The sequence below is a fragment of the Ictidomys tridecemlineatus genome, unplaced genomic scaffold (genome assembly GCF_052094955.1).
Source record: "Ictidomys tridecemlineatus isolate mIctTri1 unplaced genomic scaffold, mIctTri1.hap1 Scaffold_2042, whole genome shotgun sequence".
Lineage (NCBI taxonomy): Eukaryota > Metazoa > Chordata > Mammalia > Rodentia > Sciuridae > Ictidomys > Ictidomys tridecemlineatus.
Genome location: NW_027521751.1, coordinates 1 through 22,435, shown reverse-complemented (window position 1 = coordinate 22,435; position 22,435 = coordinate 1). Strand labels below are relative to the sequence as shown.

General features: G+C 43.7%; 2 long non-coding RNA genes across 2 annotated transcripts; one reads left to right on the top strand and one right to left on the bottom strand.

Moving 5' to 3' along the window:
- The first annotated feature begins 12,041 nt into the window (after window positions 1-12,041).
- Window positions 12,042-15,117, top strand: LOC144373012 (uncharacterized). Its single transcript, XR_013432821.1, has 2 exons — window positions 12,042-12,387; window positions 14,841-15,117. It is a non-coding gene; the product is annotated as an uncharacterized LOC144373012 (long non-coding RNA).
- Window positions 15,118-15,194: 77 nt separating this feature from the next.
- Window positions 15,195-18,466, bottom strand: LOC144373011 (uncharacterized). Its single transcript, XR_013432820.1, has 3 exons — window positions 18,041-18,466; window positions 17,224-17,408; window positions 15,195-16,103 (listed from the first exon to the last, which is right to left on the bottom strand). It is a non-coding gene; the product is annotated as an uncharacterized LOC144373011 (long non-coding RNA).
- Between the last annotated feature and the right edge of the window lie 3,969 nt (window positions 18,467-22,435).

Genomic DNA, 22,435 nt, shown 5'->3' with positions numbered 1-22,435 from the left:
AATGTCTGCAAAGGTTCAAGTATCCCCAGCTCAGGGTTATTGGGAGGTGGTAGGAAACTTTGAGATGAGACTTGCTGAGAGGCTTTCTGATCATTGGAAGCATAATCAGAGTAAGTATTGAAAATAATAATTTGGCCTTTTTATTTGGGTGAACCCAAATGTGAGACACTTGGAGGCTGCTATGTTTGGGGTAGGTATCCCCCAAAGGTCCACATATTAAACTCTTGGTCCTCAGAGTGATGGCATTAGAACTGTTAAGAGTCAGGGTCGAGTGGAAGATCCTTAGGGGGGCTGTAAAACCCCAGTCCCTTCCTCCCCTTCAGTTTTACACCACAAGATGCTCCTACTATGATGTACTGCTTCACCACAGGCCTAAAGCAATGGGGCCAATAGATCATGGACTGGAACCTTCAAATCTGTGAGCCAAAATAAACCTCTTCTCTTTATGAGTTTATAATCTCAGGCAGTTCATTATAGCAATGGAAAGCTGACTAGGGCCAAAAGAAATAAGAGATGGAAAAATCAATTCTCCAAGAAGTAGTAGACCCCCTTTATGATCATTTCTTGTATTTGCATTAAGTTTTCCTGTGGTATCCTCTTAAAAACTTCAAGCTTTCATTCTGTTCTGCTCTTATCATTATTTTCTCAGTCTAGCTGCATGTATATCACTGAATAAACATTTTCCTATTCGGACCCAGTTGGCTTGGTGAAGGTTTGGATGATATTAAAATTTGAAATCACTGAGAACCCACAGAGATCAGTTTTCCCCATTTTGTTAGCCTCTTTGATTTTTCTAAAATCTACGGTGCATTTTTATCAGTATCCCTCAACTTTTTCATTAATTTATGTCATGATACAGTAATTGGTACATATTTGGAAGAACACCAGTGGCATTTCAAAGACTGATAAATCTTTCCAGATATTTTAGTTGCAAGGAACAAGAAACCTAGCTTGAGATAATTTATTCACCATAAAGTAAACTTACTTAATAACACAATAAACTTACTTAATAACACAATAATTCTGACTGGTGGGTGGGCTTCAGGTAGTTTGATCAGGACTCTTAACTCCCTTTCTCTTTAGTTTTCTCAGTTCTATTTCCTCTGTATTGGTTTTGTCCTCAGGCTGACTTTCTTCGTGGAAGCAAAACAAAAACTACTTACTGCACAGTCCCAAATGCCCCAAATGTCACTCCTAACTAGTTAGATTACTTTCCTTCCCATGAAGCCTCCTCAGAAATAGTTATATGCCCTCGGAAAATCTGGGGCTTTGGGAACTGAAATGGGAAACTTGTGCTGGGGAGGCCCTTTCAGGTATACAGCAGTCTCCTTATAATCACAGTTCTCCTTTATAGGGAGGTGGCCCGTGCCTTGTTAGGGTGCCCTTCTTCCTGCCAAGGAGGGTATCCACTATCTAAGAAATAGAAGTCTAGAGTAATTATTGAAGAACAAAAGACAAAGTTGGAAAGACAGTTTCAAAAAGATGGAGCCTTGATAGGTCCAGTCCACACAGGAGCTGGAGCTAGACAGCTAGAAGGTGGCTCCTGTGGTTTATTTAAGGGGCACATCAAAGGCAGGGATAAGGTTTCAGGGATGGAGTCTTGCCTTGTGATGTGATGTCTTGTAGTCAGCAGCTTGATTGGCATCTTGGCAGGTCCCACCCATTTCAGAGGGCTGTGCAGCTATAGCAGGGCACCCCATCTCTGGTGCTGAGTGGGACCTTGGGCAGAGCTGAAGTTCACCTGCATCAGGAGGTCTCTACCTGTGGAGGTGCCATGGGAAGTTCCCAGTTCCAGACCTGTCCCCTCACTGGGCTGTGATGCTCCTCACTGGCTGTGGTGCCCATTGTCCACATATAGACCAAAGATGGATCTTGACACTGTGTCACGATGAAGAAGAAATTTTAAAACCACTGGAAATAAATGGGTAACTCTGGCTAACTGCAAACTACTGACCCACAGTTGCTTTGGTCATTAGTGGGTGACTGCTCTTCATTTTCTTCCGAAGACAGCCTTGACCATCACATTGCTATGAGACCGTCACATTGCTAATGAGGTGCCAAAAACCACAGGGCCTGCTTACAAGCCCAGTAGAGGGCAAGCTGGGGGGCTGGAAGATGGTGTCCACCTGTCCCGTGTTCTCTGGACTTCCATGGCATTTGGAAAAGAAAAAGAGATTTCAGAAAACACAATGCCCTGTTCTATTTGGATTAGCTTTTCTTGTAGACCCTCTTTTAGAGAAAATTGTGTCCCTCCTCTGAAACTGAAATATAGAAGTTCTAGCCCTAGCACCTCAAAATGTACCTCTTTTAATATGCTATCTTATAAGAAGGGAAAATTTGAACACGGACACCTGAAAGGGAGGACAGTATGGAGAAGCAGGGAGAAGGTGGTCATATGCCAGCCTGGGACAGAGACCTGGAACAGATCCTTAGTGGTCCCTGGAAGGAACCAACCCTGCTAATACCTTGGTCTTGGACTTCGAGCCTCCAGAGCTATAAGAAAATAAATTACTATTGTTTAAGCCACCCAGGCTAGGGTTCTTTGTTAGGGTTCTTTGTTAGGGTAGTTTGCTCCAGCAAACTAATACTGACCTCCAGCGTATGTCCCAATCTGGCCTGTTTCCCTTCCCTCTAAATGCCAGTTGAACCAGCAGAGGTAGGGGGTGAGGTCTGACAGGTAGGACATCTGATGGAAGTTAACAGCTGTCAAATCACCTTCAGCAGGAGGAAGAGAAAGCAGCTCCTGGCAAGCCAGAGTTGGCCTGGCACCAGCCGCTGACCTGAGCTGTTGTGCTGAACATGAGCAACTGCACTGAATGTTCACAGCAGAACACTCACTGGATTGTACCTGCTCTTGGGGGTGGAGAGTAATAAAGGCAGCAGTAATAAAGTTCCCAAAAGCAAGCAAGAGAAGGTCCCCCAGAATAACTCCTTGAACTACCTTAGCATCAGCATCCCCGGGAAGAAGTGGAAATGATGCACCAGAGCCCACTCATTGTGTTCATTATGCTTGGCTGCACTGAAATTTGTGGAGCAGCCCATATCATCAAGAAAACTCAGAAATGGTGGGATGTTTCTCTGGTTTTACGCTGTTATAGTTTTTGAAACCTTGCCTCCCTTCAGTGTTTCCCTCTTCCTAAATACAGCTGGGAACCCCTAAGCTAGAAGAGGGGCTGGGTTATGGAAGAGACTCCTACCCTCTGCCTCCCCACCCACCCCTATGTCTGGGCCTGTTGATGTCCCCCATGCCTCTGCCTTTACTTACTTCAGGAAATGCATGATACAAGCTGAGCTGGAGGAGAGGGTCCAAGTCAAAGAACTTGCCAAGGAGCTGAGACTATGAAGTAAGGGACAAAGCTTCAATTGTGCAAGACAGGATGGAACCAGGAGCCAGCAAAGAGGCAAAACGTGACCTGAAGCAAGTGATTTGGGAATCAAGATGAGAAGGTCCTGCTGAGCCCCATTAACAGAATAGGGCTCACAGCTCAATGGTGCCCTGGCCAGAGGGTGTGTTAGGTCACCTTAGAGATGCACAGCTCACATGGAGAAACATGTATTTCCATGCAACCTAAGTGGTTCCTGCACATAATTTCCCAAGTGCTTCTGCTCTCAGAGTGAGTGTTTCCTGTTGCTCATCTGAACTGGAGCCACCTGTACTATATGCAATTTGAAATTCCCCACTGGACTCCTGCTTTGGTCTTCATGGCATATTTCAGCATAAGCATGGAACCCTTTCTTGCTCTTAGAAGCCTACCTTTCTGAGCCCAGGATTCTATTCTAGTCCCTGCAGGTGAACTTGCAGCTGCCACACTTTACAGGTACTCTTCCCTGGATTCCTCATGCTGGGCCTTGGTGCACCTGCTAGTCTGAGCTTCTGACACCAGTCCCACAAATGGGGTTATTTTCTAGGGAATAGAGTCAAACCCCAGCACCATTTGTTGAAAGACTCATCTTTCTCAATTTAATTTCCCTTTTGAAAATCAGTTAACCACAAATATGTAGGCTTATTTCTGGACTCTCATTCCATGATCTACATGTCTATCTTTATGCCAATACCACACTGTTTTAGTTACTGTAGCTTTGGAGTAGATTTTGAGATCAGGGTGTGAGTCCTCCAACTTTGTTCTTTTTCAAGGTTGCTTTGGCTATTTTGCTTCTCCTCTAATACCACATGAATTTTGGATCAGCTTGTCCACTTCTCCAAACAAACAAACAAAGTAATTGTTTTGATGGTGACTGCATTGAATATATACAACAAGTTGAGGAATATTCCCATCTTATCAATACTGGTCTCCAAACAAGAACACAGAGTATCTATATTCAGGTCTTTAATTTCTTTCAATAATATTTTATAGTTTTCAGTAAACAAGTCTTGTTACTTAGCTATATTTATTTCTAAGGATCATATTCTTTTTGATGCTATTGTAAATGGAATTGCATTCTTAATTTCATTTCTTGATCAGTCATTGCTAGTGTGTAGAAATACAATTGATTTTTATATATTGATCATGTAACCTGAAACTTGACTGAATTTATCAGCTCTTAATAGTTTTGTGGTTGACTCGTCAATGTTTCCTATATGTGAGGTCATGTCATCTAAAAATAGTAAGTTTTACTACTTCTGTTCCAAGTTGGGTGCCTTTCATTTCTTTTTCTTGTCTAATTGCTCTGAATAGAAATTCCAGTGCAGTTTTAAATAGCAGTAGTGAGAGCAGACTCTTTGTCTTGTTCCTAATTTTAGGAGAAAAGCTTTCAGTCTTTCATTATTAAGTGTGATGATAGATATCCCTTTATTGGATTGAGAAAATTTCCTAGTTTGCTTAGTATTTTGTTTTGGTTTTTATCATGAAAGGTAAGTTCTCTTTCTGTATGGATTGGGATAATCATGTGTTTCTTCCGCATTCTATTAAAACAATGTATTGCATGAGCTGCTGTTGTGTATTCATTCACTCTCTCTTGCATTCATGGGATAATTTCAGTTAGTGATGGTGTATAGTCCTTTTACTATGAGGCTCAGTTCAGTTTTCTGGTATTTTGTTGAAGATTTTTGTCTGTATATTCTCTAGAGCTATTGGTTGGTAGTTTTTATTTTTGTGATGTGTTTATCTGGCTTTGGTATCAGGGAATACTGGCATCATAGAATGAGTTGGGAAGTACTCTTTTCTGAATGTCGGAGAGTTTAAGGATTGGCATAATTCTTCTTTAAATGTTTGGTAGAATTCTGCTGTGAAGCAATCTAGTCTTGGGTATTTCTTTGTTGAAAAGTTTTTAAAAATTATTGATTGAATCCTTTTACTTGTAAGTTTATTCAGATTGTTTATTTTTTTTCTTGAGTCAGCCTTGCTAGTTGGTTTCTAGGCATTTGTCCATTTTATCCATGTGACCGATCGTGTTGGTGTATAGTTGTTCAGAGAGCTCTCTTATGATCCTTCTAATTTCACTAGAGATGGTAGTAACACCTCCACTTTCATTCCTGATTCCCTGCACCCACTTTTTCAGACTTGTTAAAAGTTTGTCTCTTTTTTTGAGCTTTTCAAAGATTTACCTTTTGATTTTACTGATTCTCTCTACTGTTTTTCTGTCCTCTGCTCTAGTCTGTTTGCCCTTCTGCCTGCTTTGGGTTTAGTTGCTTTCTTTTTCTAGTCCCTTGAAATTGGAGGCTGGTCACTGATGTGAGATCTTTCTTTTACGTAGGCAGTTACAGTGCATTTTCCTCCGCCCGATGTTTTCGCTGCAGTTCACGGTTTTTGGTGTGTTGTTTTATTTCTCAAAGTATCATCTAATTTTTCTTATTATTTCTTTTTTACCCATTAGTTGTTTAAGAGTGTGCTTTTTAATTTCTACATACTTGTGAATTTTCTAAAATTCCTGTGTTACTGATTTCTAACTTTATTACATTGTTTTGGAGAATACACCTGGCATAATTTCATTTGTTTTACTTTACTGAGGCTTATTTTTTAAATATTTATTTTTTATCTTTAGGTGGACACAGTATCTTTATTTTATTTTTATGTGGTGCTGAGGATCTAACCCAGTGCCTCATGCATGCTAGGTGAGTGCTCTACCACTGAGCCACATCCCCAGCCCCACTGAGGCTCATTTTGTGGACCACCTGTGTGGTCTATCCTGGAGAATTTTTCATGAGCCACTTAAAAACAACATTGATTTGGCTGCTGTTTGGTATAATGTTCTACATATGTCTATTAAGTCTAGTTTCAAGGGTTCTTCAAGTTTCTACATCCTTGTTTGTCTTTTTAAAAAAAATATTTATTTTTTAGTTGTAGTTGGATACAATACCTTTATTTTGTTTACTTATTTTTATGTGGTACTGAGAATCGAACCCAGGGCCTTGCACATGTTAGGTGAGCGCTCTACCGCTGAGCCATAACCCCAGCCCCCTTGTTTGTCTTTTATTGAGTTGTGCCATCCATTATTGACAGCAGAGCATTGAATTTCCCAACTATTCTTGTTGAGCTGTCCCGGCTGTGGGCTGGAGGCCTCAGTTCCTCCCCACATGGACCACTGCCCCAGGACTCTTGCATATCCTCATGGCAGGTAGCTTTCCCCAGAGTGAGGGATCCAAAAGAGCATGGCAGAAGCCTCAATCTGTTAGTATTCCTTCATATATTTTGGATCTCTGTTACCAGGTACATACATCATATATTCTTCATGAATTGATCCTGTTGTGAATGTATAATGTCCTCCCTATGCGTTGTAACGATTTTTGTCTTATAGTCTGTTTTGTCTGACGTTAGTAGCCACTCATTCTCTTTGGGTAAATGTTTCAGGGAATATCTTTTTCCATCTCTCTAATTTCAATTTATTTGTGACTTTAAAACTAAAGTGAGTCTTTTATAGATAGTACCTGACTGGGGGATGTTTATCTATTCTGCCAATATCTGTCTTTAATTGGAGAGTTTAATCTATTTACATTTAATGCAGTTACTAATAATTCTGCATTTTTTATAAGTGTCTTGTATCATTTTATTCCTCAATTCCTCCATTACTCCCTTCTTTTGTGTTAGTTGTTTTCTTGGACACCATTTTGATTGCCTTCTCTTTTCCTCTGATGATTATAATTAACATAATCAAAAATTTTGAATTTAATTTTACTCATTAATTTCTTTTTGAGACAAGGACTTTCTATGTTGCCCAAGCTGGTCTTGAACTCAGAGGCTCAAATGATCCTCCAACTTCAGCCTCCTGAGTAGCAGATGTGCTCCACCACTCCCAGCTAGTTAGCATCATTTAGAACAATTTAGCTCAAACCAATGCCAACTTATTCTCAATAATATACCAAAAATATTGCTCCTATGTATTTCTGTCTCCTCTTATTTTACTTCTCTGGGAGGAAGTGTAATTAGGTTGTTTTCCTTTTTGGATGTCTCCAAAACATCAGTGATCAGCATCAGCATATATGTCATTGTTATTAAGAGGCAAAGAATTGGAAAGAGAATTAATAGACTCAGAGAGTTAAAGGTTTCTATGATGGTTTTCTCAGATCAGCAAAGCTAGAGTGAGGTATTCAAGCTATTCAATAGCTCATATCTAGGATTTTGCTCAACTCCAAGTAATTAGAAATTTTATTGTTAAAATTAGGTGTGTTCCGGGGTTCCATATCTATTCACTGGTTTAGTAATTCATTAGAAGAAGTCACATGACTCACTTATAAAATTATATAATTATAAAATTATACTTACAGCAAAGTGTATTGCAAAGGATTCAGTGCCAGAATGGTAGATAAAACATAGTCATGGGTGAAGACTGAAGAACTCAGGCAAAGGCTTTCTTCCCTCTGCACAGGTTATACAGACATACTTTTTTTTTTTCCAGATTTGAAATGACAAAGACACATTAAAAATGTCTCTTCCCAGGGAAGCTTACTTGAGTTCTTAAACAAAGCTGATCACCTGGACATATCCCTGGTACATATCTGCTCTGTGACCCATGCCATAGACCTCAAACCAGGCAGTGGGTGCATAAAATAAAGGCCATGTTAACTAAAAATGATCCTGATTATCTACTACACCTTGCCTTAGTGCTCTGGGCACACAGGATAATGTAGCTTGTGAATATTCCAAGGGTTACCTCTTAGATCTTGACTCCAGACATCCTCAGAGAAAAACTAGGAGTGCGTGAAAGGGGCCTTACTGTATTAGCATTTTCCTTATGAGATGTTACCATACAAATAGAAGGTTGGGTGCTTGCTTTAAGTAAGTTCACGATTGTGCAGAATTTATGAGTGCCGTAGAGGAAGAGTGTACAAATATGACTAAACAAATATTCCTCAAGACCAAGAACACTGAAATGGAGTCATCTATGCACATGCGTAGGTTTAGCCATTGAATTTCCCAGGCATCAAACAACTTACGCCAGCTGTTCATTACCAATATTACAGATTCCTTCGTGGTAGCAAAGCTGAGCTTTCTACCCACTGCTTGCCTTTTGGGGAGAGTTAAATGAGTGGAAAGGCAAAGAAGAACCCAGACTCCAAAGGAATCTCCTGAGGTTGAGTGGTACAGGACAGTGATGGCAGTGGTACAGGACAGGTCCACTCTGAAGCTCCTTTGGCACTTTCCTGCATCTCTAGCTTGAACCAGGTGCAGCTGGCTCAAGACAAGCACAGCTGCACATGCCAGGCACATGCCATCTCTGCCTCCCTGTCAACAACACTGCCCTCATGCCTGGGCCACATGCCTCACTCAGGGGAAAGCCCCTCTCTATTCTTCAGGGGCAGTGCTGCTGTGACTGTTCTCCCATCCACTCTGAGAGCTGGGCTGGGTCCATCACAGGGTCCCTGCATCCGGCCTCTGCTGGATGGCAAGAACAAAGTCAAAGCTCTTCATCTGTCACGAGGAGTCTGTCTCTACCACCTTGCCTCTCTCTCCAAGAATCCATGCGGTACCTGGGATGGATTATGTCCCCTCTTCCACCCTGGAAGCATCATGCTTGAGGGACCCTCACTTCAATTTTTAAGATAGGAAAGCAGAACTTTAGGGAGTTTAAGTGTCTTGACTCCAGCCATAGCCATGAACTGTGAATGTAGGCAGCCTCCTCAGGAGCTCCCTTAACTCAGATCTAGTGGGGCCTGGACACACATCCTTTTGAAAGCCTCTGCTTGATTTTCTTTGGGCTGGGTCTGCTATCTCCCCAGCAAAATCAACCAGTTCCTCAGCCTCATGTCTTGGAGTAGAGTCCATGGTTCTCCCAGGGGCATTCTCTATCTCTTCAGTGGAGCAAGTTCCCTCTTGGGGAAAAAGGGCCCTTTAACTTGCCTGGTGTGGCAAATGGCTCACTCTGACCACAATATGGTCATAGGACATACTGTGTGCTCTGATACCATTCTACCCAGATGGGGGGAGGTGTTGGTGATATGGTTTCAGGGGTTGGCTGCGATGCTTCCTGTATTTCCCAGCTGTTCTTGTAGCATCACACCCCTGTGTGTGGTGGGGGGGGGCTGCTGCCATTGACAGTTCAGATACCCAAAATAGTTGTCTCCCCAACCCATGCTACACTGCTCAGATGTGCCTACAGGATCTTCAGTGGCTTCATTGCCTCCTGGCCTTGGAACACTCTTGTCTGAAGGACTCCAGACCTTCCTAGGTGGAGGGACTAAAATCTACCTAAAAAATCAGCTGCACAGAAATGCCGAGAGGAGACATGACAAGATGGAGTCAGCACTGTGCAGGGCACCTACGTCAGGTCTGGGGCCAATGAGTAGTTCAGTTTGATTGTCTGCTTTCGTATCCCCTCCTGCTGCCTCCTGTAAGTGCTGGTGAGACTCTTCCTCCTGGGCTCCCTTGCTCTTGTTCTTTTGTTATTTGGGGTGTAGTTCTTTCTGGAATTCTCTCTCATTTTTTAAAAAAGTTTTTATGTAATCTTATTTGCCTTATTGCTTATGTAAGGGTGCTAAAGTAGGACAGGAGTTGCAACATGGAGAGAGACAGATTTTGTAAGCTTTGAAAAGTGTTTGAGGCCAGGGGCTGGGGCTGGGGCTAGTGGTAGAGCGCTTGCCTAGCACAAGTGAGGCCCTGGGTTCATCCTCAGCACCACATAAAGATAAATAAATAAAATAAAGGTATTGTGTCCATCTACAACTACAAAAAAGTACTTTAAAAAAAGTGTTTGTATCTTTTATTTGGATTAAAACTTGATATAACATTTGCCCCTGTTCCATCACTTGGCCATCATTAAGTCAACAAATCTCCCGAGAACCTAACACCCAGATTTCTTTATGACTTTTCTGTTTTGTTTTTAAATTAAAAAGCTCTTTTGGGAGGGACTTATTTTGTGTTTTCTCAGTTTTCTGGACCTTTCTGTTCCAAAGGAGATCTGTGGCAGCCTTTCCCAAGGAGACCCTCCTATAAATCCATTTGACTGACTTCAAGAAGCTGACTAAATTATTTAGCACCGAATCAGTTTTCCTGGAGTGTCCAGCATTATCTAAAGGACCAAGTTTCTATCCTGATTCATACATATTTTCAATGATACTTATAGGTTTTTTTTCTTTGAGAAAATTATACTGGAACCATGGGCAGTTTCCCCAAATGTTTTCTTTCTAGATGCATTAAGAGTTGTGAATGCAGTCTACCAAGATTTGCAACCATATACCTCGACCATGGTACCATTGAACTGTCAGATTAAAATGGCAGGAGGGAAGCTTCCTATCCTCTTGGTGACCATGGGGTGGGGTGCAGGTGAGAAACAGGGAGGCTACGGGTACCTGCCCTTTCATTTTCTAGGTGTCCTGGAATAAAAATAAATAAATAAATAAAGATTTGTGTCCATTTACAACTAAAAATATTTTTTAAAAATTCTCTTTCCTTTTCCTTATGCCCATTTTGTTGTTGTTGAAATACTTGACCATTTGCTATGCATTTTTAGCTTTTAGCTAAGTTCATCTTTATGGGATCTCTTAACATGTCTTTTTTTCCCTTGTATTTCTTAATATATATATATATATATATATATATATATATATATATATATTTGTAGTTGGACATAATCTCTTTATTTTATCTATTTGTTCTTATGTGGTGCTGAGGATTGAACCCAGGGCCTCTCACATGCTAGGTGAGTGCTCTACTGCTGAGCTACAACACTGGTCCCTCCCTTGTATTTCTGATATATCATTTGCCTGACCTAGAGGCTTGATTAGATTTGTGTTCAACTTTTTTCCCCTCAGAAAAGTTAAATAGGTGGAGTCCTGTGCTTCCCATTGTGTCACCACAGGAGCCAGAGTGTCTGGTTGTGTCATGGCTAGGGAGCTTGGTGTTAGCAGTTTAATATGACTGTTACCACATACTTGCCAACCTGTCATTAGCCAGTGTTAGTAGCCCTGATGACCACTACCTATCCACCTCCATCATCTCCTGGAAATTGCCAGATAATGATTTCAAAAGTTTTATTCTTTCACACTTATTTACTGAAATATATTCATAAAATATACATCACATATTCCAGGTGAGAATTGTGACAGATGGGAAAGGGCTGCTCTGCTGTGTCAGAATGATCTGGTTGACCCAGGTCTCTGGCCTCATGTTTCCCTGGGCTGAGGAATTTTGCAAGCTATTTTCAATTTCGTGTGTGTGTGAGTGTGTGAGTGTGTGTGTGTGTGTGTGTGTGTGTGTGTGTGATTTAAATCCTTTCTTAAGCTGCTTATGTTTTTCTTGTTGCTCAAATTGGGCATTTTGGCTGGTGAAGGACTCTTGTGTCCCTTTGACAAAACTTCCAGAATGACATCCTTGCTTTATGGCACTGCAGAGACACTGAAGTTTCATCTCAGACATTCCTGCCTTGCCCTGGAATCAGCCTTTCTCCAGGAGCTCTGGTTCCCCTAGTAGGGAATGGCATTTAGAGATCTGAATCTGGGTGCTGGGTGCTCACTGCTGTGGGGTAGGTATTGCTTCTGGATTTTTTTCATGAGCAGAAGTAGCTCATGCAAGTCAGTGAAAAATAAACAGTGAAGTCATACTATTTCCAACTCAAATTAAAGATAAATCCAGAACTGGCTGGACTTTCTCTGTGGAGTCAGGACCAGAACCATCACAGTTCACAGCCTAATTGTTTCCAAGAACGGAGTGCTTGGGAACCCTTGATGCTAGCCTGCCTGCTGGGAACTTTAAGGAGCAAAGCATGTATTCCCAGCAGGAGGCCACTTGTGCCTGTGGGCCTCATGGAGGCCAGAGTGAGTCCATCAGAGTCCACTTGTGGGAAGGCTCTCATCCTGGGGAGAAGAAGAGGCTGTTGTATCAGGGGTGATCTCATAATGAAGCCATGGCTGTTTGGAGGCGAGCTCATTCCTGAGGACAACATGGTGGCTGTTTCAGGAATCTGTCCCTTCCCTCTCCCGGAATTCCTGTCTAGCACTTGGCATAAGTGAGAACAGTAAGTAAAAGGCTTACTTACATAAAAACACTGGGGAAGACCAGTTTTCCCATTGCAAATGTTGTCCCTTGTGATGACATGAAGGAAAGCTGTGTTTCCTGGTTCTTTTCCCCACCCAGTACCTTCTATCCCAGCCCAGGGCTGCATGTGGGGTGGGGAGGTGCAGAGGTGCTCATGATCTATAGGAAAAGCCTCTCAAGGTTCCTGGAGAAGAAGGATGGAAGGGTTTGGTCAGGGGCTAAGCTCTGCATAGGCAGGAGCCAGGTAAATCTGAGTAGTAAAATACCTTTACTAGAACCCCAGAAGTACTCTAGCTGGGCAGTACTGGGAATTAGGCAGACATTACGATATCCACATTTTTCTCTCTTCAAACCTCAGTGCAGTGGCCAGATGACCCATAAGATGCCACACTCTCATCTGAAAAGAAGGTCTAGTTGGACAAGCCCCAGGGGTTGGAACTCTTAACATTTTTTTAGTTGTAGTTGGACACAATATCTTTATTTATTTATTTTTATGTGGTGCTGATGATCAAACCTAGCACTCTCACATGGTAGGCGAGTGCTATACCACTGAGCCACAACCCCAGCCCCCAACTCTTAACATTTTATGGCTCCATGACCTCTACAAATCATACTGAAGTGCCCCTGGAAACAGGCTGCTTCTGACCACAGAACCCTGAGTCCTAAAGGTAGTGTGTAGTGTTTGTGCCCTAAGCCTCCATAAGAGCAGCATCCAGAACGTTTACTGAGGCCCCTCAGGTTAGAGCAGTGTGACATAGGGCATGACTTTGAGTTGCATGAGCCCTGGATAGGGTGCTTGGGAGGCCACCAAGAGCTGTGTGCCCTTGGGCAAGTCAGTCAGCACTCCTGGTCGTTCATCTATGGGTGCAGCTTAAAAGAAACCTGCCCACCAGATCCACATCAAGACCCACTTAGCTGCTACATGAAGGCTCCTCTGTAAATGCCCAGCTGAGGGCCCTGCCTTGCCTCAGGGCCCAGAAGCACCAAAGAGCAAAGCCCAAGGCAACATTATGGCCTTGGGCTTGTACTATCAGGCAGCCCCTATGGATATCATCCAGATATCAGCCTCTGTGGAGGAGTCCATCCTCAGCACAAGCCCACTGACTTCCTTTGTTCCCGGGGTTCTTACTTCCACCTTTCTCCCCAGGTATTCCCCAGCATTTTTCATGGAGGATCTCGGAGCCTGGCCAAGGGAAGCAGGCCCATCTGCCTGTTGTCCTTTGACCGCTCTTATGCTACTGACCGCCTAGAAGGAGAATTATTAGCAGAATGCTTTTTTGGATATTGCTGTGTAGAGCAGCTGGGTGGGTGGTGGAGTGGGCAACACTTCCCACCAGACTTACCAGCCATAGCAGGGTAGCCATGTCCTCATATAGTTGCTTGGGACACTCCTCTCCTCCAGCAGCTGGCTGATCAGTGCAGTACCCGACCCACACTGAGTCAATCAAAGTCAAATTATCACAATTGGAGATGAGGAAGAAACGAAAGTATTTCTGATGTCGAAAGCTGAGGAATGTGGGGCTGGGAAACTGTGAGCCTCTATTATCTATCTGCTGGGGACTTAGGTCTCCCCAGAGACCAGCCTGATTTAGGGGAGGGGGGACAAGAGAGGGAGAGAGATCCAGAGACAGAGAGTGAGACTGATAGAGTTGAGGCTCCTGGTCTCAGTGTGACCTTCTGACCTTCCCCAAGTATGATGTCCAAGTTTTTCTGGAGTTTTATGAGCCAATATATTTCCATCTTGCTGAAGAGAATTCAAATTGCTTTATAACTGAGAAAGTTCTGGTTAATATGTTAGTTTAGAGAAGCCATATTTGATTTTTCCTCTCTCTCCATATACACTTGTGTACAAATGTGCATCCCCCCACTCACTTTTCTTCTGACTCCTTTAGAGAAATTTACCCTGTTACCCCTTAACACTTCAATTTGCTCCTAAAAACAATAACATTCATTTAAAGACCCATAGTACAATGATCAAAATCAGAAACCAACACTGGCTCAGTGATATTATGTAATCCATCTTGTTTAAATTTCACCAATTGTTCTAACAGTGTAGGACTCCACTATGCAGCAGGGTTGAGAATCAGAGTCTGAGCCAATGTCTCAGCCCTGGCTACCCAATAGAATCACTGGGGATGAAGAAGAACTTTTAAAAAAATTCAGATGTCTAGGACCTATCTCTAGAAATTAGATATACTGGTTGGGGTATATGGGTTTTGCCACTTACTGAGCATTTAAAAAAAAATTGCAGGCTACTCTGATGCATGGTTGATGCAGAAACAAACCCAAGTTCTAAGCCAATTATGGTTTTTTTTCTTCCCTTGTTGGTCAGTGATTAATTTGAGGTGGGTAATCTAGGTTGAATAGTGTTACCGAAAAAAGTTAACGTCAACGTGGAATTTCAGAATGTGGCCTAAAAATTTGGAAATACAGTTTTACAGATGTGATTAACTTGAAGTTGGACTGGTGTACATCTTAGAAGAAGGAGACTTAAAGACACACAGACCGCAGGGACGAGGGCCTGTAAAGATGGAGAGAGAGATCAGAGAGATGAGCTAACGCCAAGGAATGGCCAAGATTGCCAGGAGCCACCAGAATCTGGGCAGAGGTGAGAAGGTTCTTCCCTGGAATCAAAGCACTGCTGACACTTTCTTTTCAGACTTCTGGCCTCCATGTCCGTGAGAGAATAGATTTCTGCCTTTTACCGCAACTGGTTTGTGCTCATTTGTATGGCAACCCTACAAAACTAACCCAGTGGCCATGGGAACTAGATAAGCCAAGGCAACCTGAGGGTTTCTACTGAATCATTTATTTGACCACTTTTACTTGCTATTATTATTACAAAACATTCACAGGACAGGTGGTAGTCTTAGGACACACTGATTCTTCTAGTATCTTCTGGATAGGCCAGAATAAGCTTCTTGCTTCGGGGTGCCCTTTATCAGCTAGTGGGGGATCTGACCCATTCTCTTGTACTTTGATGTAGCAGCCTGTGATCCTTTAGATGGGGGTTTCTCAGATAGACAGGGCCTGGGAGTGAAGAGGTGGCTTGCTGGGCATCCCTGAAGTCCATCAACAAGGGTTGATGTCAGACATTTGATTCTATTCTTACCACAGGGGCAAGTGTGTAGAGTTTGAGAGTCTTAAGGTGTTTTTTTTTTAATATTTTTTAGTTGTAGATGGACACAATACCTTTATTTACTTCTCTTTATATGGTGCTGAGGATCCAACCCAGGGCCTCACACATGCTAGGCAGCTCTATCCTTGAACTCACAACCCCAGCCCCAGGGTCTTGAGTTTTAATTGGTCTTTATTGCCACAAATATGCTTCTGAGGTTTAATCTTTGTTGCTAGTAGTTGGGAAACAGTTGCCTCTTCCAATCCTGAAAATCCCTGCACTTTCCATTCCTGCTTGCAAACTGACGATGTCTCTTCTAAGCTGGTGACAAAGCTTATAATGCCTTGTCAGACACAGCCAATGGCAATATTCACCTTGTGCTTTCAGTGTCTCCTGGAGCCATGAGCTCTTTAGCCATGAGTGGTGACAGTTTTGTTAAATGTCAAATATAATATGAAGCTCCTTCCATCCCAGGTTCAAAGCCAGTGTTTTGGAACCTGGTAATGTGTTGGTTTATATGGCAAAAGTGATGTTGCTGGTCTTAAGGACGTTGAGACAGGAAGGCTATCTTGGATTACCTGGGTGGGACCAATGTAAATGGGTCCTTATCAGAGGGAGGCAGGAAGATCAGAGTCAAAAGAAGATGGACCATGCAGGCAAAGGTTGAAGTGATGCATATTAAAGACAAGAAGGGTCCTGGAGCCAAGAATGCAGACAGCCTCTAGAAGCAGGAGAAGACATGGAAACTGATTTCCCTGTGAAGCTCCCAGAGGGTGACCAGCCCTGCTAACACCTTGATTTGAATAGCCTTGGAAGACCCATTTTGAACTTCTGGCCTCCAGAACTGCCAGAGAATATACTTGTGTTGTCTGAAGGAAATTGGTTTGTGGTAATTTGTTAAAGCAGCCAAAGCAAACTCATACAGATGGCATCCCCTAACCTAAGGACAGCAGACCACACCCACAGTGGTCATCTGGCCAGCAAACTAGTATTTAGAAGAAGGGGAACAGCTAATGTTTCCTGTGTATTTAAATGCAGAGTCAATAAAGCATATGAGAGTCAGAAGATAGGAAGGAACGTTTTCCACTTAAGTTAGAACTTATTTGTCACTGGCCATGACAACGACAGAAAGGGAGGTTTCTGGGAGAGGAGGTGAGCATTCCAGTTGCAGCCCCCAGCTCCTGGATGGTGGTCCTGTTGCCTTGGGTCCCCTCCTAATCATGGAAACATAATACCCGGCTGGTGGTGGCAAGGATTGGAGCCATGGTGCAGCTGAGCTGGGCCCAGAGCCATGGATCTTGGGAGCCATTCATTGGGGGAGATGGCTCAGACCAGCACCCCTCCTAAGACTCACATATTGTTTCTTGTGACCTACAAACCTGGAGGGACAACTGACCAGCCCAGCACAAGGGGATAGAGAGCAATGCAGGAGCACCTAGGAAAGTTCTTTGTTTTGCACCCAAGGAGGGGCTCCGCGCAGGGCAATGAGGGGAGGGAGGGAGCAGTCGTCGGGTATGCGGGTGAGCAGCGGGAGGACAAGTGCACGGGCGGAGAGGGGCATGGTGAGGTGAGACGCAGAGGGCGTGCCCTCCAGTTCCCACACCCGGGAGCTCCTAGGAAGCCCAGAGCCAGACGCCAGCGGGCGGGATGGAGCCGGCACAGGACCTGGGACTCTGGGACTCCTCTCTGCACCGCTACCTGGATGGCGAGTTCTGGAGCCTCAAGAACGAGCTGCGCAGGCTTCTGGGCGGCTGCCCGCTCTTCCGGCACAGGTACTGCCCGTGATCGCAGCCCCTGTGATCGCAGCCCCTGTCAGCGCCGTGTCCCCTCAGTCCCCAGGGCGTCCCAGTGGGAAGTTCCGCGCGAGGGCGCGTGAAGTGTGCCTGTGAGGAGAGACAGACCTGATCGTCACCTCTGCAGATGAGGGGCTTCCCTTCCCCAAGTGTCAGGGAAGAGTGGGGGCGAAAGGTGGGCGCCGCGTGCCACAGCGCTCCGCTGAGTGGAGGGAAGGATTGGCCTAAAGGATTCTAAACCTGCTTCTGAGTCCCCACCCCGCGTGTCCTACCCCTGGTGAGCACAAGGGGTAAGAAAAGGAGATGGTGTGGGCCGCAGGGATGGACTGACCCTGCCAGGGCATGCCTTGGGTCAAGGGCTGAGGACTCCCAGTGTCCCCTGGAGTACTGTGTGCAGAGTGGGCAGCTGGACAGCAGCAGGTGTACTCTGGTTTTAAGGTTAGGTTCTACAATGTCATTTGATGCCATCACAGCCCCGAGAGGTGGGCAGGAAGTTTGGTGCAATTCATTTTGGGTGGAGAAAATGGCTCAGTTACTGGCAAGTTCTGGTCTGGACCAGAACTCTGCACTGCCTCCTGTGGGCTCTATTTTCTCCTGAGTCCTATGGGGCAGGGGGCTGGCTCCTTTCAGGGGTCTCAATTATCCTGGCCTCTTGATGATTTGTTCTGATGTATGCAAAGCCCCCCCCACCCCACCCCCCCTTCCATCCCCAAAAAGCATACTTAAGCTCTGCTTGACCTCTGCTCTGGGCTCTGGGCCCTTCTCCCTTCCTGAGTGAGCCTTGAGCCTCAGTGCGCTGAATTAGGATCCTCTTCAATAAACTCCCTCCTGCCCATTGCACGAAGCTGGTCTCTTGTGGTCTCTTTCTCCAACGATTCACCGGATCCTTACATTAGAAAGTGCTGGGCTGAGAGGGAAGGAGATGGCTTCAGTACAAGTCAACATGTCCCTGGAGAGGAATATGTGTTCCTGCATGAGGGTCACCCAGAAGGAAGGTGGGAGTTTCAGGGAGTTGAAAGTGGGAGGTGTGGGGTGAGTATGTCCTTGAGGGTCTCCCCACACATAGTTTTTTTTTTTTTTTCAGAGTCGAAATTAGAAGTTTATTAAAGGACAGCAGAAAAGACTTCTCCCTGAGGAAGAAGGGGACCCCAGAGGTGGAATCCATGGAAGTGCAGTTGTTTCCCCTTTTTATAGTTTTGGTGATGGAATGTAGGTGGGAAGGGTTAGGACACAGGTGGGCCAAATGGGCAGGAAGGACTTTTGGGATGGGCTTATCACTTCTCTGGGATGGGCTATCTCCAAATCTGTTGGGGGCTGTTCATTAACGTTTCTTTGAGGTGGACTTTGGCCTAGGGCCTTTCTGGGACTTCATTAACATTCCATGAGTTGTCCTGTTTTCCCTGAGTCATTCTCAGCATGGCCTCCATTTTAGATTTCACTCCGTATTAGACCCAATTTACCTAACTACACTGACTACCTAACTTTAAATCTGGCTTCATTCCCCCCTCTAATTTGGGAACTCCTTACTGCTGTAAGGAAGGGGGGCGAAGAAGATCTTTCTGGCTTCTTCAGGCTGAAAAGGGACGATGTGTTGGGCAAGCAGTTTGGAGTCCCCTTTAAAAATCGGGTCTATCGAGTGGTCCATGATAGGCTGGAGGGCCATTTGAGTGATGGGTGGTCTATAAGAGAAACAAGAATTCATTAGTACTGGAACCATATTGATGTAGCAATAAATCCCATAGCACAGGAATATGCCAATGAGTATGATGGCAAAGACAAAGACTAACAATGTTTACCACCAGGAAGTACCAAGAACCAGGAGCTAAGATATTGTTTCCATGACAAGGTTGCTGAGGACATGGCTTCTATCTGAGCATGTAAATCTTTAAGGATATTTGTCACATTGCCAGAAATGTCAGGGATGTAAACACAACATTTAACTTTTAGGGTTACAGATGTCCTTCCCTTAAGGTACAGTTTAATAATTTAATATCATCTGATCTTGCAAAATCCTTTTACTAGTATGACCTGTGTCTAATAGAGAAATCTTTAATTCTGTTACTTAGGGCTGGATAACCATACTAGCAAACATTAAGCCTACCTGTGTTGGTTAGAAATAAAGACCTTAAGCTAAAAACTACTCTGGCAGTTCCTTTTGATAATTATCAGGCATTCCTGTCTGAGAATCTCTTTTGTAGCCTCCAGTTTACTTATTTATGGAAGTTACATTTAACTATTATTATTAAAATGTACAGGAACAGCTGTGTTTTGGCTTTGACTGTCTTTGCTAAGTGTTTAAGATGAAGCAAGTCAAACTGACTTTTGTTTCCATCTATTGTTAACAGTCAGCTGAGTTACCCTGGGAGTCCTCGGGAACTTCACAGCAGCTTCTCAGTTCTGCTAGTGCCATTTGCACTAGGATGGGTCCAGGCCTTGCTTGACCATGTGGCTTCCCTCGGAAGCATCAGGGATGTCTCCCTTCTTTGATGACCCTCCTCTTCACAGCAAATGCACTGATTGGCTTTCTGTCCTCCACTGGTCTCATTAATCTCCCTGATCAGGAGGTTATGTGGCCTAGAGTTGCAGAGCTCTTTGGAGAAGTCCCCTATTTTCTGATTCAGACTGATTCAGAGGGCAAGAGCCAAATATTGGTTTTCTTGGCCCTTTTGATTTAACTTTAATTTTAAAACTTAATCTTAAACATCTAGCAAATAAGTTAACAGCCTTATATTAAGGGTACTGTGCTTTAGTACCTATCTCTCTATCCTGTAGGTGATGACTTATTATAACTTATTATCTTAAATTAACCCAGGTTGTGTGTTCTTAAATCAGTACCTCTGCAAAACATTAACAGGCAATCTTTAAGCCATTTATGAGAAAACTACAAAACAAAACTAACTAGGGTAAAAACATTTATCTGCCTTAGGTCTTGAAGGGGGAAGGGAGTATGTACTTTGATCAGCCCAAATTTTTCTCTTGATTCTTTTTCCTGAGTGAGTCCAAGATTTTTTCTCTTTATGGCAGATATCATAGCTAAGTCTACTTTACACTGTTGGCATAATTTAGGATTTTCCCTTAGAGCAAAGAAAATCTGAACATACAGCACCTCACACCATTTCCTTTTTTGTAAATTTTATCAAACTGTAAAATTGTATTAAAATTGATATTTTCCTCTGGTGGCCAGGTTTCTCCATCAGAGAGTTTGTATTGAGGCCAGGCCAAGAAAATGAGTCGCCTTTTCTTGAGCGTCGGAGGTTCAGATTTATCCCAATTTTTCAATACGCAGGCTAGTGGTCCACCTGGCATATTGGAGAGAGAGAAGCTCCCGTCTGAGTGAGAAGAAAACAGGATTCAGGCGCCCCCGCCTGAAGGGGGCTCAAGAGAAAGGAACCTTAAGAATCGTCTGAGAGTAGCCCAGACCAGAATTCCGCGGTTGTTCCAAACTCCTTCCTCCACCTCCACGCATCCGAGGCAGACCGGGATTCAGGACACTGTGTACTCACACCAATTGCTCTCCGGGCCCAGACAGAAAAGTTGGAAGCGGCTTTGGCAGAACCCAACATGCCTGCTCTGTATTGAACAGGTGATTGAGAGCTGCCTAGGCCGAGAAACCTCTCACCCAAGTCTTGAAGAGTGGCGGCTGCACTAGTTGCGTTTAAGTAGCCGTCGGGTGCCCACCTTACCCTCCAGAAAGAAAGAGAAAGATGCACCTCAAACAGACATGGGGTGCGTACACTTACCTTGGTGTAGAATCTCGGTCTGGGACCTCCAATATGTTACTGCTGTTGACCGGTGACGAGTCCTTGCTTCCCTGATGTTGAAGAATAACACCAAAGAAGCACGCCGAGGCAAGGTCAGAGTAGAAATTAGAAGTTTATTAAAGGACAGCAGAAAAGACTTCTCCCGGAGGAAGAAGGGGACCCAAGAGGTGGAATCCCCCCACACATAGATTTTAAAGTCATGGTTCTCAAAGTGCGTTGCTAGTTTCCACCGGGTACACAAGACCCTTTAAGAAGGTTCACCAAATTCAAAGTTATTTTTACATTTGTTACTGGCTTTTTTCAGATTCATTCTTTAACTATTGTACAGTGGCAGCTTCCAGAGACTACATGATGTATAGTTTTCCAGCAAATTAAACACAGGAGCAGAGACTGAGACCCCAACTGCCTCTGTTAAGACAGACATTAAAGGGAAATATATCTTATTTTTGTTTTGCTTTGGAAAATAGTTATTTTCAGACACACTTAATGGACCTATTGTTACTTACAAATGATTTAAATATTTGAAAAACTTTGTAATGATTTCGAAGCTCTTTGGGGACTAAATTTGAAGGGTGTGAAAGCCCTCTCTGCCTATCTGCTTCTACACTCCTTAATGTGTTCCTGGGCTATTGCCTCTTTGCCCTTTCAATTTAAATAACTGCAGTTTAAAATATGGGACAGAAGTCAAAGATCCAAGATACTGATTTTGGCCAAGTAGAAGGCACTTCCTAGTGACCTATACCACCTCAGTGCAGGGACCCAGAGAAAGCCAGCCCAGCATGCAGAGCCTGGTTGTTGAGCCTGTGTGACTACCACTGGCCACTGGGGGATCTCCCCCTCACTGGGCTTGGCTGCTGGGTTTGGCTCTGTGGTAGAGCACTTGCCTAACCTGCAGGAGACAGAGGGTTCCATTCCCCCGCACCTCAGAATGAGGAGAGTATCTGTCTTGATAGGTCGTCTTGAGCGTAGACGAGGAACTGTTGAGGAGACACACTGGCTGCATATGATAAGGGAAAAAAAGGAAAAAGGAAAAAGACATCTTTTACCTTAACAAACACTTTGCCATTCTTTCTATGTCTTGTTTACTTACTTCATGATTTCAGAGTTGTAGTAATAGCATAGACATTTCATATTCTTTTTTCCCCAAATGGTTAAAGATTCTGATATCTATTTGATATCAGAAAAACTTTGTCATGAAAGTTTGAAAGTTCACATTGTACCTCAGGTTCCTCTCCAGATTAGAAGATAGTGATCTTACCTCTGGATGTATTAACGTCCTGCTAATGTAAATGTCCACAGAAGGCCAGAAATAAACTGGACCACTCCCAAGACTAGGGAAGGCCTTCTGTGGTTAGT